The following is a 16,944-nucleotide window of genomic DNA, read 5'->3' as shown; positions in this document are numbered from 1 at the left end:
TCTCTGTGATTACACTGTCGCAGCTCATGAGGAAGTGCGGAGGTTCTAGTTCCTGCTCTCTCCGTGATTTGAGTGTGCAGTGTGGCATTGCATAATGTCATTCATAAAAAAAACACTCCAGCTCTAGTAGGGCCTCGGCTTTACCCCCTGGGGCAGGGCGGGATCTGCTTTATGGCAGGCATGGAGGGAGGGAGGGATTGTCTCAGCTGCGGCCCCGTCCTCGTACAGAGCCCCTGTTATTACTAGTGAGCGAGAGGCGCTGAGGTATTTGGTATTGGTGGTGGTGGTATTGGTATTGTTGGTGGTGGTATTGCTGGTAGTGGTATTGGTGGTATTGGTGGTGGTGGTATTGATGATGCTGGTATTGGTGGGGCTAGTATTGGTGGTGGTATTGGTGGTGGTGGTGGTGGCATTTGCGGTATTGGTGGTATTGGTGGTGGTGGTATTGGTCAAGGTGGCGGTATTGTGGTGATGGTATTGGTAATGGTGGTGGTGCTATAGGTATTAGTGGCAGTGGTATTGGTATTATTGGTGGTATGGGTATTGGTGGTGGTACTGGTATTGGTGGTGGTGGTGTTGGTGATGTTATTGGTGGTAGTGGTGGTGGTGGTGGTATTGGTGGTGGTGGTATTGGTGGCGGTGGCATTGGTGGTGGTATTAGTGGTGGTGGTGGTATTGGTGGTGGTGGGCGTATTGGGTTGTGGTGGTGTTGGTTGTGGTAGTGTTGGTGGTGGTGATATTGGTGGTGGTGGTATTAGTGGTGGTATTGGTGTTGCTATTGGTGGTGGTGGTGGAATTGGTGGTGGTATTGGTGATAGTGGTGGTATTGGTATTGGTACTGGTGGTGGTGGTATTGTTGATGGTGGTATTGGTGTTGGTATTGGTGCTGGTGGTATTAGTGGTGGTGGTGGTGGTGTGGGTGGTGGCGGTAATGGTATTGGTATTGGTGGTGGTGGTATTGGATTGGTGGTGGTGGTATGGAATTGGTGGTGGTGGTATTAGTGGTGGTGGTATTGGTGGTGGTGGTATTGGTGGTAGCGGTGGTATTGGTGGTGGTATTGGTGGTGTTGGTATTGGTGTTGGCATTGGTGGTGGTATTGGTGTTGGTGGTGGTGGTGGTGGTATTGATGGAGGTGGTATTGGTGTCGGTATTGGTGGTGGTATTGGTGGTGGAGGTATTGGTGGTAGTAGTATTAGTGGCAGTGACGGTATTGGGGGTGGTGATGGTATTGGTGGTGGTGATGGTATTGGTGGTGGTGGTAGTGTTTCAAGTTTATTTGTTTATGATCTTGGAACTCCAAAGAGGTCCACATAAACTGAAAGACCAACAACAAAATAAATTGTGCCACATAGGTTCTACAATCATAAGCAAAAACCAACAGTAAAAAGGCTCCAAATACAAAACATTCGAATATTCTATACAATAGGAAATAATTAAAATATCCTTTATGCCCTTATTACTGTATAACATCAGGTTACAACCAAAGTTAATAATTGCTTCCTTCATATAATGAGCGTTAATATAAATTTAAAAAGCACTTAAAAAAGTTAAAAATCTTATGACAAAACATTTCATTAGGTGGCTCATAAATAGAATCAATTAGTGCAGAGGCCGAGAGAATAGATAATTGTAAACAAATTGGTCTTATCCATTTACGCCGACACAATAATAAAGCGGGGCAAATAAATATCACATGATTAACATCCTAGATGGAGTTATTACACAAATTACAAATCGGGGAAGATCCATACCATTTAGACAGCACATTATTTAAAGGGAGCATACCCTGCCTCAGTATTAGCCAAAAGCGCCGCACTCCATGGGGCAGGTTCCCGGAAATATAGGCCTGTACTTTATTTATCACACAGGAGTCAATGGCCGGGTGGATACCCCTCTTTAGGATGCGAGCTTCCCTATCCCTTTTGAAACTTAATTCCCAAGTGGCCTGTTTAAAAGTGGCCCCTAATTGATATGGCGATATGATGAAGAGCAGAGACTCATCCGGTTGCAGCAAGTCAACAGCAATCCTAAACATTTTAAGAATTAATGACTGCTCCTTTAAACTTTCTAGTATTTCTTTTTGAATTACAAATCTTAGTGTGCCAGGATCACCCTTTACCAGGCTTCCAGCCCATCGCACTATCCCCGCAAGACCCTGTACCCAACTACTTCTTAAACCAAATTCTAACCTTAGAGCAGCCACGGGGCAAGCAGAGTTGACTGAGGCTAAGCTCCTTTAAATGTGGCCTTCTGTTGTATTTAAAAAAAAAAACATTTCTCTACATCAAGCTATTCAATACCATACAACAGCGAAGCTGGGATTTTTGCATGAAAAACCTCTAATAAAAGTGCAAAGTGTCTTTTTCCAGTAGATCTATAGAGGGAGCACAAGCTTTTCCCCCTGCGTAGTAGCTTTACAGATTTATTTTCTATATGGGCTTTGTCACTTAGGTTGCCACACACTATTTTCCCCAAGAAAACGTAAGATTTTACAAGTTCCAATTTTTGGCCACCCACAGACCATACGAAATTCCCATTCTGCAACTTTTTTCTTCCGCGTGCATGCACATGATTTTACTTTTAGATATATTAATCTTTAAATAGTGGGCCTCTTCAAATTTGTGTAGTGCTTGCAGGTGACTATTTATTTCCCTAGGCGTTAGATCCAATATTAATATGTTGTCTGCATAAAGTAAATATGTAATTGGTTTTTCCCCAGTGATGGGGCAATGCACTCACTTTGAGCAAAATTGTGAGGAAGATCAGAGATATATAGGTAGAAAAGTAGGGGAGCCAGTAAACATCCTTGTTTTAGGCCAGTGTTTTCCAAACTGTGGTCCGGGGACCCCCAGGGGTCCCTGACACTTTCCCAGGGGGTCCGCAGGCAGCAGTTTAAAAAGCACTGCACTTGTATAATTAGCAGTTTTCCAGCAACAATAAAACTGTCAAGATAACACCAGTGATTAATGTATCTGCTGGAGAGAGATGAGTTTTGTCCCGTGGCAGCTTTGAGTTATCTAATGTAGCACAGAGGGTTAATATGCCTATTGCAAAGAATGTGTACCATGCATTTTAAATACAGTATTTTATGTGCATAGGTGAGTGGGTTACTGCTTTTGTCACAAAGATTATTTTGTTGCTGTGCAGTACATAAGTGACAACCATAATCTAGCACAGTGACCTATAAACTGTCATCAAAGAGCTGCTTGCAAACTGCATGGTACAAGTTAGTAATTTATGTTCTTTCCCTGTCTTTCATTATCCCGATGCTGCTAAAAAGGTTTACCAGGGTGGAAATACATTTTTATTGTTAAAGTCAATGATAACCACTGTCTTATGTTCTGAATCCCAAGTTTTTTGTGCTTCTCCAGACCAAGCACTCTTTAAAAATGCCTACCAGTATAAATGACATGTGAATCCTCACCTTGTAGTCACCTTTGCCTTATGTACCATTTTCTATACACTGAGTTACACTTATGATTAATTGTCTGTATATGTGTGTGATGTAAAGTGATAAACGTGTTGTAGACTGCACCATTGTTTCCTAAATTTCTTTGGGGGTAGAGCCTCCCAAAGCCCCCTTTGTAGTGGTCAGGCACACTCAATGCACTTGGTGTGCACCGTATGGGGACTGGTCTGAAAACATTTGCCAGGGCTGCTTTGGGTTTCCAGTCTGGCCCTGGGAGAAGTAGGAGCCTCGTACTGCGAAATAAAACCAACCATTTAAAAGTTAGTCACAGAGATGCAGCACCAACCTTCCCATTAAAATTTTAGTTTTTTGCAAATTCTTTCAATATAAAATACTAAGGGGGATATTTACAAAAGAAGTGGTGGAGCGTGTCGTTAGCCTCTGTGGCTTAACGACACGTGACGCCACTTCAGAAACGCTGCGCTGCAACATATTAACAAGAATATAGTGCAGCCCTACATTTCGCCCCGTGCTGGTGCTATACTTAGCAGTGTAGCGCCAATGCAGGCATCCTTGCAACACAGTGCAAGGGTGTCTGTGTGAAGGGGAAGATTGTTTATGTAAAGGAAGGTCCCCCCTTCCTGCACATAAACAATCTTGAAATGGGGTTTTGTCACTTGTATGTGTGCTGCTTAATGCAGCACACATGGAAGTTACAAAATACCATTTTTTTTAATGATTGTTTATGTGCAGGAAGGGTCACCTTCCTGAACATAAATAATGCAAGGCGTTTTGGTTTTTCCATGTATGCTGCACAAGGCAGCACACATGGAAAAAGCAAACATGAGGAGAAATAAAGCATTCCTCCTCGTTTCGCCAAGTTAAGATCTGGTTTTCCCTGGTGTTAATTTTGTCGCTGCCTTCTATTTACGCTGCCCCTGTGAATAGGGGGCAGCATCAAAATCAATGGGTTTTGCGGGGGAACGCCCACTGCAAAACCCACAACCCACCCCTTTCACGCTAAGCATTGCGCGAAAGGGGGCCTTATTTACAAGGCAGCGTTAAGCCATGTTAAGTGGCTTACCGCTGTCTTGTAAATAAGGTGAAGCCCCTATCGACACGCAAACGTTGCAAAAAGTGATGTTTCCATGGTGGTAGGGGTTTGTAAATATGCTCCTAAAATCCTTAGTAATTCGAGTATTTGTTTTGTGTGCACATATTTTTTTCGAATGACTTTTTTAACATTTGAAATTTAAATCATGCAAATTGCTTGGGGGTCCCCGACTTCCAGTGGTGACACAGTGGGGTCCTCAGGAGTCAAAAGTTTGGGAACCACTGTTTTAGGCCATTTGCGGTAGGGATGGTTTGGGAGAGACCTCTTTGCCCTCCCATTAGGACTTTGCATCAAGTGTCCGTATGAAGAGCACAAACTAACTCCAAAAGGGTGGCCAGCATACCCAGGTCTGACAGTTCTCTCCACAGCAGAGGACAATCTACTTTATCGAATGCTGTGGAGAAGTCTATAAAGGCTGTATACACCATTCCTCCTCTAACTTTAACATATTTTCATTTATTACCTGTACTACAGTTAGGTTATCAAGTGTTCCATGCTTTGTCCTAAACCCGGTTTGCTTCAACGGTAAAATTTTAACCGCGTCCACCCAATCATTAATTTGGGTTAACAGGCGTTTAGCAAAAACTTTACCCACTGCGTCAAGACGTGCAATTTGACGATAGTTGTGTGGAGCATCTTGATCTCCTTTCTTAAACAGAGGGACTATTATACTCCCCTTCCAAGAGGGGGGAACCATTTTTTTTGCATAGCAATACCTGAACACCGCATAAAGAATTTTACTCCACAGTATACTATTTTGTTTTAAAACTGTGATTGGTAATTCATCGGGCCCATCACGCCAGAGGAGCGCATCCCCCTGATCGCCATTTCTATTTCTTTTCCAGATGGTGATCCATACAATGAGGGTTCTTCCTTTGGTGTGATATACTTAATTGCCATTGCATTAGCTGCATATAAATCCTGAATAAACCTAACCCATTTATGCTCTTCAATGGCCACAGGGAGTGGTCAAGATCTAGCTCCCCATCCCCCCCAATAAGAGACCAAAAGGTTCTTACCTGGCCTTTAGAGGCTGCTTCTCTCAGTTTAAGCCAAATGTTATCTTCCCTCTCTTTTCTTAACTTAACCTTTACCCGAGTCCTCCTCCTTTTTAATAACAATAGTCTATAATATCTTTCCGAGGAGTAATTCAAGTAATGTCCCCTTACTAGTTTATTTATTTCGAGGTTTATACGGCAGGAAGGGTCTGGGGACCAATTTAGTGCTTTTTCTTTGGTTCACCTTCTTTGCAATTTCTACCGCTTGATTCATAAATGTGTTAAAACTAGCAATTTCTGTTCCATTCCAACTAGGCAAGTTCTCTACAGTAACCTCTAAGACACTGGCAAGGCCCAAGATGGCTTTGTTATCCCAATGACATCTCCCTGTTTTCTTAGCAAAACTAACAGATTCACCATTTAATGCCCATGGATCATGCGAAAAGAAATTTTAATTTACGATGAGAGTTGGTACTTTATGGTCACTACAGGAAGAATTAGAGACCTTTAGGTCTTTTAATAAAAAGAAGGAGGAACTTACCACTACCACATAGTCTAAGATTGATTCTCCACTATAAGTTTTACAAGTAAACGTTGTCAGTGTATCAGAAGGAAATCTTCCATTCACTATAATGCCATCAACCTTCATTCCTTCATTAATTCATCAATAAGCATTTTCCCTCTTATTAGTTCTAATATTTTGTGGAAAGAGCACTTGTGGGATCTGCATAGATTCTTCTTTTTCTTTATTGCGGAGTCTATCCCAGGTATAGTTAGAGATTTTACAATTTAGATCCCCTACCAGAACTATATGAAGGGGAAGTTCTACATCATTAACTTTTTTAATGTCGGAAAAAACGCCTTTAAGAGAACATCATGAGAGGCATCTGGCGGAATATAGGCATTTATCAGCATTAATGGTGGACTTTTTGCATTATTATCAAGATTAAACAACATTATTGCCCCAAAAAGATTACTAGGATCTTTATAGTAATCGTAATTCCATTTTATATTATTTGACAGTAAGCAGGCCACCCCTCCCTTTGCATGTCCCCTCCTGGACGGGGTTGCTTTACAGTCTATAGTGAAATAATCCTTACATAGCAGTTCTTCTGTGCACCAGGTCTCCTGAAGACAAATCACGTTTGCATGTAACGCACTTAAATATTGTAACTTCTCCCTACTATTCTTTATTCCTGCAACATTCCAAGATATTATTTTTAGTTTGTTGCTAGAAGGATGGCTGTTGTAGATGTTTACTGTTAGATCTGCCAGATAGTACACCGGGTAACCAATTCCATCTTGGACTCTCTTCTTTAGAATTCCATTTAAAGGAAAGGGGGTGCACTTGTCTACCATTTTTAGTAATACAGGTTTTTAATCTCTCTGTTTCATACAAGCAATCTCTACTAACTGAAAGTGAGTGAGTTGACAGAGACCTATTGTTGAGGGCTCTGTTTCGAGGTATCTCATAAATGGAATGACCTCAATCCCCCTGCTTTGTAGGCCTTCTGACCATTGTAATATATGATTTGCAATAATTTTGAAATTAAACCTTACCCTCGACTTATAACCAACTTCTGTATTTAAGATGGAGATTACATTTATATCACTACTTTGTATAAGTTTCAAACTTTGAATAACTTTCAAACTTTCAATTTCCAAGAGACATTTAAGAAGCAAAGTCCTATTTAATAATAAATCTGTATCAAACAGAGGAATAAAATCTAACTGGAGTGTGTCCATACTTTCCCAGAGAGGTTCGACACCAGTGATCCCTGGTTTACCTCTCATTTTTACAGTGTCAGGGAAGGGGACAGCCAGGGGGTTAAGTATTGATGAGAGAAGCTTAACTAGCCTCGACTGCTCCACAGTTATAGGTAATGGAAGTCCCTCTATTACTGTATTAGCACAATCTCCTATGGAGTACGCAATATTTGACGGGGAGGCCTCATAGACCATCATCGACTCTGTTGTTAAATCTTTATTCTGCGGGTTCACACAATCAATTTCATCTTCCAGCTTCATATCTTGTGATGTATTTTGCAGGGGCTGGGAGGAAGTCTCCGCACTAACTGAAACCTCGATGTTTTCTTTAAAACAAATTCTCCTTTGCTTCTTTTTTGAGAATCTTTGTGTTGATTTCCTCTTTTTCCCTCTATTCTTTTCCTTTTTCCCATTTCTCCCATTTTTTTCCAGGTGCGAGGCTCCTAAGACACTGTCTTTCTCATCTCTTAACTTGTTTTTGAAAATAGGGAAGACTTCCTGGTCTATCCTTCTAGGTGAACCCACCGAGCCTTTTACTTTTTGAGCTGAATCAGAGATAACCTGTATGAGTTCAGGTAAAGGATCAGGGGTCTTCTCTAGCATCACAGCTTTATTCATTATCTTATCAATTTGGGCATTACCATCATGAGCAGTACAGGTTGATTGACTGCTAGCACCATCAAGTATATTCTCTAGAACCTCTTCCACCTTTACTTCCGCTTCTACTTGTTCAGTATGTACACTTAAACTAGTCTCCCTCTCCTGATTACTTTTTAACAATACCTTTAATATTTGAGTTACAGTTTCCAACACACAGTCGGAACCTCCTACAAATTTTTCAAGTAGCATTAGTATAGAGGATAATAAATGTTCTAAGGATACTAATGAATGTGAGACTATTGTATCCTTCTTAAGAGTTAGACTGGGTTGGATATTACTGATATTTAGATCAGGGGTCAAAGAGGGGTGAGATTGCAGAAGAGAATATTTAGATTAATAGGAGGGGGTACTATTGAAAAATGTAAGTCCTATAGGAACTGCTATTGCTGGAGTGTTTGCTAGTTTTGTAATCTTGCTGAGGTATTTGACTCAACTGGAAGATTTTTTTCCATAGACTGAATAGTTGTTTTTTTCCTTTCAACTGCATGCCTGAGATATCCTTGTTGCGTAAGGGATTTGATTTAGTTTTTGCACAGGTCCTACCCACAAGTAATCGCCCTGCCCTAAGTTTTCTTGCCGTCATTTTATTTAAGGCCTGCACAAAAAGTGCACTGCGTAGGGAACAAGTTTCAGATATAAATATATATATAAATATATTATCAATATATGATTATATTGTTATATACTTATTCTTATACCAATATATTTGACACAGACTTAATTACAATCTCTTAATTTCAGTCCAGAACAAAATAGCTCTCGCTACAATAACTGAAGCCAGAACTGTCCTTTCTCTGCTTAAAAATAAAGGGTCCAAAGACAAAGGACAGAGGGACAAAGGGACAAGAGAATAGAGCATTATACCATAAGTAACTATAAATAACAAATAAAACAGATAAAACAGATCGCAGAAAGAGTCCAGAATCACCAAAAACCCAGGACAGGGGGACCAAAGTCAGAATGCACTGCGATAACCTGCGTGAAAATTAATTTTCTTTTCAGTGGTAGCTCCAGGGGTCCCCACAAAGTCCACAGTGCTAACTGCTACTGACCACTGCTGCTACTGCTACTGACTTTATCTGCCTGGTCACAATTAATGGGGGTGAATATAAGGTGCATAAGATGGGAAAGCGTTCAGCGTCCAGCACCTTTGCACCATTGCACCAGTGACCCAAATACAACCCAAGTCCGATCCACCTTTGAAACTTCCAATATTATGGCAATATTATGCCACCCACGGTCTTAGACTCAGTCTCTGTCTCTGTGAGTGTGAGTGCCAAAGTTACCAGCCCACTAGGCTTAGGCAGTCTCCGGGGGGCTCTGTCAATAGAAGATGAAGGTAAGGTCAAAGGACAATTGGTGAAGGAAAAGAGAGAGTCAGAGAGCCGCACTCTGCACTCCGAGCTCTGCGTTTTCTCTGTGCTCTCTGTACTTTCTGTGCTCTCTTCAGAGCAGGTCTTCCTCTAGGCTCTAAGCTCCTAGGTGAACTTGCAAAGTCTCAGCACAGTCTCAGTCCTTTGTTTGAAAAAAAACCTGTCAGGGCTAGGGGGGTAGGGGCGAGGTAGGGGGTGGGAGAACCACTATTAATTGCTCCACACTATCCCGCTCCTCTTGCGCACCACTCCGCTCTGCCCCCACTCCCCCTCACCTTGCCTGCTTGCTCAAGCTCGCTCAAGCTGCCAGCTCTGCTCCTGCTCCTCATGCCTCAGGCAACCAGGCACCAGGGACCGGCAGATCCAGTAACCGGCAGCAATCTCGGTGATCTTGGTAATCTCAGCGGACCGGTGCTGTGAGCGGTCCAGCTCAGAGCCCCCTGCGGTGGCTCGCGTTCACGTCCGCAGTTCAAGCCTCCATCTCCACCACAGCTGCGCTACATATAGTGCGTAGTGTGTCAGACCAGCAGTGGTAATGGTGGTGGTGGTATTGGTGGTAGTGGTGGTATTGGTGGTGTTGGTATTGGTGTTGGTATTGGTAGTATTGGTGGTGGTATTGGTGGTGGTGGTATTAGTGGTGGTGTTAGTGGTGGTGGCATTGGTGGTGGTGGTATTGGTTGTGGTAGAGGTGGTGGTATTGATGGTGGTGGCGGTATTGGTGTCGGTGGTATTGGTGTCAGTATTGGTGGTAGTATTGGTGGTGGTGGTATTGATGGTAGTGGTATTATTGGCGGTGACGGTATTGGTGGTGGTGGTATTGGTGGTGATGGTGGTTGTGGTGGTGGTATTGGTGGTGGTGGTATTGGTAGTGTGCCTGGGGTGCATGCACGGGGGCCATGCAGTGTCCCCCCGTAAATCTGAACCCCCAATTCCTGATCAGCTTGATATTGATGCCACACTGTGCAGGAAGGTGCATTCAACGCTCTGAGAGTGGCTGCCTGCCTGTTAGGCTCTTTAATGAGCCTGACGGACTGCCGCTCTCAGACTGCCGCTGGACAGCCCGCCAGACCAAGAGAAAACTCCCGATCTTGCGAGCAGCCCAACAATAGACAGTGCATTGCACCATCCTCTGTGGGACCGCCAAACTCGTAATAAGGCCCTTAGTCAGACAGGAATCTTGACCGTATTGAAATTCTGTTTACAACTGGGGTTAATACACCTGTAAGAAAACATATTCCTGCCTCACTGCTTGAGTGATTAGCATCTACGAATAAAAAGATTCAAAATCCAGAATCTAATGGAAATGTGGATCTCCACATTTTAAAACTGGGTCATGCCTGATGTTATTTTGGGTGGAAATTCCGTCATGTTTGAGCTGTTCTTCTGAGATCCGAACTGCTGAAAGTAAATATATTAATGACTGTGAAATAACACCGCTAGCGTTTATTTTAGCCATCACCTGGTTGTTGCTATCTCAGCACAAGTGCTAACCTAGCATGTTGAAATTTACCAGCATGTGTTGCTTTCTGCTTTGGAGATGGGTGATATTAATCACTAGCAGTCTTCTTACCACCCATTATGTAATATGGCCCCTTTAGTCAGTGTTAAAGGAATATTCTCCGATTTCCATGATAGATAGAATAATTTATACATCGATTTCTACTCTTATAATATTTGAAATCAGAATGTGTCTGAAGCAAATATCAACTTTATTATATTGTGGTACTTAAAATTTGGGACTTTACCATCTAGTTACATTATTACTATTGATGTTGAAAGAGGACGGTGGAAGAGGAATTTCTATGGAGAAATTATGGTGGAATGATAGGTGTGAACTATAAGTAACAAAATGAGTATAAACCTGTGCAAATGAAGCGTGAATAGAAAAGATAGATTGGACCAATTCTGAAGTAATTCTGCCTGTAATTGAACACAGTCCTCATATGGCAGCTCATTTCCCACTGCCAAGCAAACATTACCACTGGGAAATAGTACGCTAACTATGTCAATCGGTAAATGCATTTTAATACATTTGATTTCATGCATGAACTGTACTGTAAGAACTGTAAGACAGATTTTACTCTGAGATGCACTTCATCAGCATTTGTATAAATGAATCTAACGATTACCTTGCAAACTTTGAAATAAACCGATGTTTGATGGCTAAAACTTCAATTTAGCGATGAAAACCCATAGTGGTGAAAATATTGCTTTATAATAAATCTACAGAATATGGGGCACAAAAATAGGTTTCGTCCAATCCATTTTATTACTGATCAACTACTTAAAATTAGTAATAGAGAAGAATTGTCTATTGAGCATAGAGCGAAGAAGTGTATGATTATGTATAGATGGTATGTAATGAAATTGTCACTATAAAGGGAATACACATAACAGCTAAGTTTATGTGCGTAGCTATCGTTTTTTAAATATGTACGGCCAAAATAATTTAAGAATTCAGGCGCAGACAGGAACAGTGCCTCTGCTTACAGAAGAAAATGGGTTCTCCTCAGCACATGCGTGAGCTTGACAACTCATGCATGTGCTGGGAAGGAACTTTATCAAACATCTAAAACCGGGGGTCCGTTTTTCATAGTCAGAAAAATGATCTCATTTTATGGCGTGGCAAAGGAACCCCCACAGGACGGTGTCGCATGTCAAGGCACCCACCTGAAGGGGATGCTGAGGAACTCCATTGGACCCTGTACCCTCCTCCTAAGGGGAGTACAGGGAAGTGCACTACTTCACATGTGCTGCCCAATCAGTGCATCTCTTGATGGCCTGCTTCCCCCTATGCTCACACCCGGTGAATGCCAAAGATGCAGGGGCAAAGGCATTCCCTCATTGCAAAAGGGTTCATCCCATGATAATGAGGCAATGCCCTTGGGACCATACGGGTGCAAAATGTGTGCCAACATGAGCCAAACTATAGAAAGGGCTGCATAAGTGTCTGTAACTCTTTCTGTAGTACCAAGGTGTCCCAGGGCCAAAAAAGGCAGTCACAAATTTCTGTTGCACCCCCAGGGCGCTTATGTTATATAACCCTAACTATCAATAAACCCATGTCAGTCTATGCATATTTGATCAGGAAGCTGCTGTTTCTAGTTGAACCCATGTGGCTGACAGTGCCCCCATCTACTGCAATATCTAATTAGCCAATAGAAATTCAGACTGTGACAAAGCTCCACATTAAAGCTGGGAGCAACAAATAATGTTATTTTGCTCTGATTAACAAAGCCCACATTAACCTGGCAAACTGGCCCTGTACATGCAAAAGCTGCCTATTGTGCCACCCTCACATTCCTCACTGTAGTACTAACATCACTGCAATAAACAATGGCCCTCTCCATCGCAACTGTCGACACCACACACAAGACCTGTGCAGGGGCCTACATTTCCAACAAATGACATTACACAAAGGCACGGATAACCATGACACTGTAGACCTGACTCTGTACAACCTGATACTGCCACCCCTGACTGTGCAGACTCTGGCAGTGCCTCCCTTAGCACTAGTCACTGACACAGCAGATCTTGACATAGCAGACAAAGGACCTGATTGTGAGTGGCTCATTATATTATGACCCGTGCATAAACTCTGTTATGCACTGTTCAAAATTACAAGTTATTAGGTATTTAATGCGTCCGATAATCATCAAGTCTGTTAAATACTTCAAGCTTCATTACATTTCAGCAGGTCAAACCTGCTGAAATTTACAGATGAAATGTGTACGTATTTACCATCCCATGCGGGTTTTGGTGTGTTAAACACCAACATCTGTATGTTATTACCCAATAACGCATAATAGGTGTTATTCATCACATCCAATAAATAACGTACTCATAGTATTGTTATTTATCAGGGGCGATAAATAAAAGCTAAACTTATAATCAGGGTGGTAGACATGATTCTCTCCTACTGGTCACTGCCCACCTGAGCAATGGAGTGCCTGCCACTGCCCACAGACCACAAGTCGATGGGTTTCCGACTGACTTCAAAATAGAGCTCTCAGTTTGAAGTAGACAGGAGAAAGAGTGGAGAATTGTAATATTGTGAGGAGGAGGGCTCAGAATTGGAGTAATAAAGTTCAACAATAAGTATTCTAGGCATTACAGCCACATCCTGGTCAGCCTTACGAGCTTCTTTACCATGTGAGTATATTCAAAGCTTAAGATCTGTCTGCGTACAAATTCATATTTGATGAAGACAAAAATTCACATACTGCTACAAAAAGCTTATTTTAAAGACAAACAATAAATGCTTTAAATGCTGTAAGAACAGCAAGGCATAACCCACTCTGCCATATTTCATCTAAGCATGGGATTATTTGTACACCTTGAACTTGTAAGAAAGGCTTCAGCAGAGCTAATGCCTTTGTGAATATCCACAGAGATGAAGACAAGCCAAAGGGAAATAACGTTTACAGGAAGCGATCATCCTCTATTGCAAATGGGAGAAATTTCTAGAATGAAGGATGCACTGGGACATGAAAATAGGTGTTCTGCAGAAATCACTAGGAGATATTGGAGGACTGACTGTCTCAACAGACACCATCTTTAATGTCACTGTTGTTAGGCAGTGGTTGACTGAGTGTCACATTTCAATTGATGTTGTTTTAATGTCAAACAGAATAGAGTACATACACTGGACCTCTCACTTTCTGTTGTACTCTTGTTCATAAATTTCTCTTTAGCCAGGCTTGTGAACCGTTGTTCAGGGCTGTTTCTGAACAGTGTTTTTGAAAATAAGAGTTGGGAAAAACAAAGCGGGGGATCATATGGGAACTTGAGCCAAAAAACTTTAAAAACCATATGGAGCCCATTGGTCAATGATATGAAGACCCCATGGATCAACAAACAGTTTCAATCTTCCTCCCACTGTCATCTGACTGCTTTTGGCATAGTTATGTTTTTGATGCTGCTGGTTACTGTTACTGTCGGCTGCGTGAAGTGGGTATTTGTCAAAGAGGGCATTCTTCTAACCATTGATCTTCCTAATAATGGACCAACTGCTAAAATCCTCATAATGTTGCTGTGCATTTGACAAATGTTGTAGAGATTGTTGACCTTATCTTTGAGCTAGAGAGGACTGCGCCTGTATGACTGGCCTCGAAGGGTATAGTAATTTTTTGATTCTAGCAGACTTTTTCAATAGTTCATACAACAATGGCTCAAACAATTTGCATCCCAGAATGGAATATGAGATATTAGAAATCATTGAGTTGCATTCAATTTCCAGAGTTCCATCTAGATTAAGGTCCGTGTGAATGCGCCTGAAGATTTGGTAGCCACACAAGGAGCATCAAATTTGGTGTCAAATAGAAAATGCACTATAAGTTCCATTGCTCACATTTATTTATACAGCCTGTGCATACCTGCACCCCTTCATGAAAGATTTTGAAATCTTTTTATTAAGGCATAGGCTGCATATGTGGAAATATGGAAAGATAAATCAGAAGCCGCATAAGTCTCTCTTTCAAGATTCCGCTACTGTTTTATTCACAGGGTTGGATGAAAGACAGCCATGTGTAGGTAAAAAGGAACACATGCAGTCCAATGAAGTGCTTACTTTTACTACTTAAGGGAATATGGCTTCACACCCCTTTAAGGGGTATATTTTACCCAGGAATAATGGAATGCCAGTTTTATCTATTTCTTTCTAAACTCTGCTTTCTGATCGCTTTGTGCTCAAGTACGGTAGCAACAGAAGCTGCATCATAGGAAACAAAACATCAGATTCTTCAGAAGACTCAAGTGCATGAAAACCCCAATGATCAATGATGTGTTGAACCACTTCAGACAATTGGGAACCTTGTACTAATTTCCCCTTAATGAGGCTCTGTTTCAAATTTTTCAATTCAGTATCTTAATAGGCACTTAGGTGGATTTCAACATTGAGTGCCCTGTAATTTTTAAATGTTTAGCCATCTTTTTGGTAAGTTGTTTCTAATTATCACATAGCAATCTCAGTTTATAAGGATTTACTGAAGCAGTGTTTCAAGATAAAAAGATGTTTAGGTTTTATGAAGCAGAGAAATGAAGATCAATGTGACCTTACTGGTTTGATGGGAAAGCAAAGAATGTTAGGAATAGGCACTTGAGCAGCATTAGGAAATAGAGAAAGCATCACAAGCTATTTATGGTGAAAATGAGTGGTCCCTGAAAGATGAGTAGAAATGGCTTTAAAATCATATAATTAGTGAGACAGATTACATATACTGAGGAAAGGGGGGAAAATGTTGGAGATTGCCTTGAATGAGGAAACAAATAGATTCTGGATACAGGTATTAAAATCTCTGTGCTTAACTTACACATCTGACTATGCCTAGATTGTTGAGTAAGTTTACTACTTTTTGGTATTCACAAACACAGGGTCTAATTCACAAAGGTAACTTATACTTAGAGTATGTTTAGGCGTTTGTGTACGTTTACTACTTTTCAGAATACACAAACATTCTGGGTAAATTACTACTATAAAATAAAACAGTAGTAAATCAGTAAGTCAGCACTACACATGGCCAACCACTGGTACTGCAACACCCTCTCATAGAAAATAATGGAGGTAAAGATCTTCACCTGATTGTAGTCAAATTTTAGTAACCCATTTTGATTTCTATCTCTAATGTAACAATCAATATTATTAAAAACAGATACATTAATTGTAAATAATTTAAATACATTACTTCTAATAATTATTAATACACATTTTAAAATCTTTTTTCATTAGAAGAAAATTGATTTTTTAATGTAAAAGTCACAAAAATAAGTTTAATTCAATATGTTTCCAATAAATAGAGTTTTAATTAAAAAAATTGATGTAATATTGCTGCCAATTATTTTCTATTTTGTTCTCCATTTAAAGTGAATGTATAAAATTAACTTACATAGATATTCACCATGAAAATATTGTAATCTTTATTTTTGAGTTAAATAATTCTTAAAATGTTTCCTATAATTTATCAGGCAGAACTTCCACCCCGACTGTGTAGTCTCCCTTTGTAAAGAATAGCGAAAATATATTTATTTTTAATAATATTTATTGTTACCTTACTATTCTAAATTCAAAATAGGTTATAAATATATTGTATAATAACTAATAAATATGCAGTATTTGATATATTTTGATATCTGTTACCTTGGTGTATATTTTATTAATATGCATGAATTAATATTAAAAGTGAAATATAGAATTATTTTAAATAAAATGTATTGCTACAATATTTTTTAATTCAGAATATGTTTTTAAAATAATGAAATACTATATGGTTTTAACATTAATTTATATTCATTTACATTTGTAATTAATTTATATAATTCATTTACTTTAACATTTTCATATGGGGTTTTAAGTCCCTACCGCCATTATTTTGTATGGAAGGATTTTGCAGTATACCAGTGGATAAGCATGTATAGTGCTAGACTTAGTATTGATTTTTTAGTAGTCAATTACACTAGGAGTTTTTAAATACTGCAAAGTAGGAAACTTACTCAAAACTATAAGTTACCACTGTGAATCTAGCCTTCTGAAGAGAACTACAGGAAAAATTGAGTGAAACTGTGCCCCTGAAGAAGATATAGTGAAGTATGTTTCCGAAGTTGTTGGTGGGTAATAGACATAATCC

Source organism: Triturus cristatus, chromosome 6 (genome assembly GCF_964204655.1).
Source record: "Triturus cristatus chromosome 6, aTriCri1.1, whole genome shotgun sequence".
Lineage (NCBI taxonomy): Eukaryota > Metazoa > Chordata > Amphibia > Caudata > Salamandridae > Triturus > Triturus cristatus.
Note: the sequence above shows the minus strand (reverse complement) of the source record.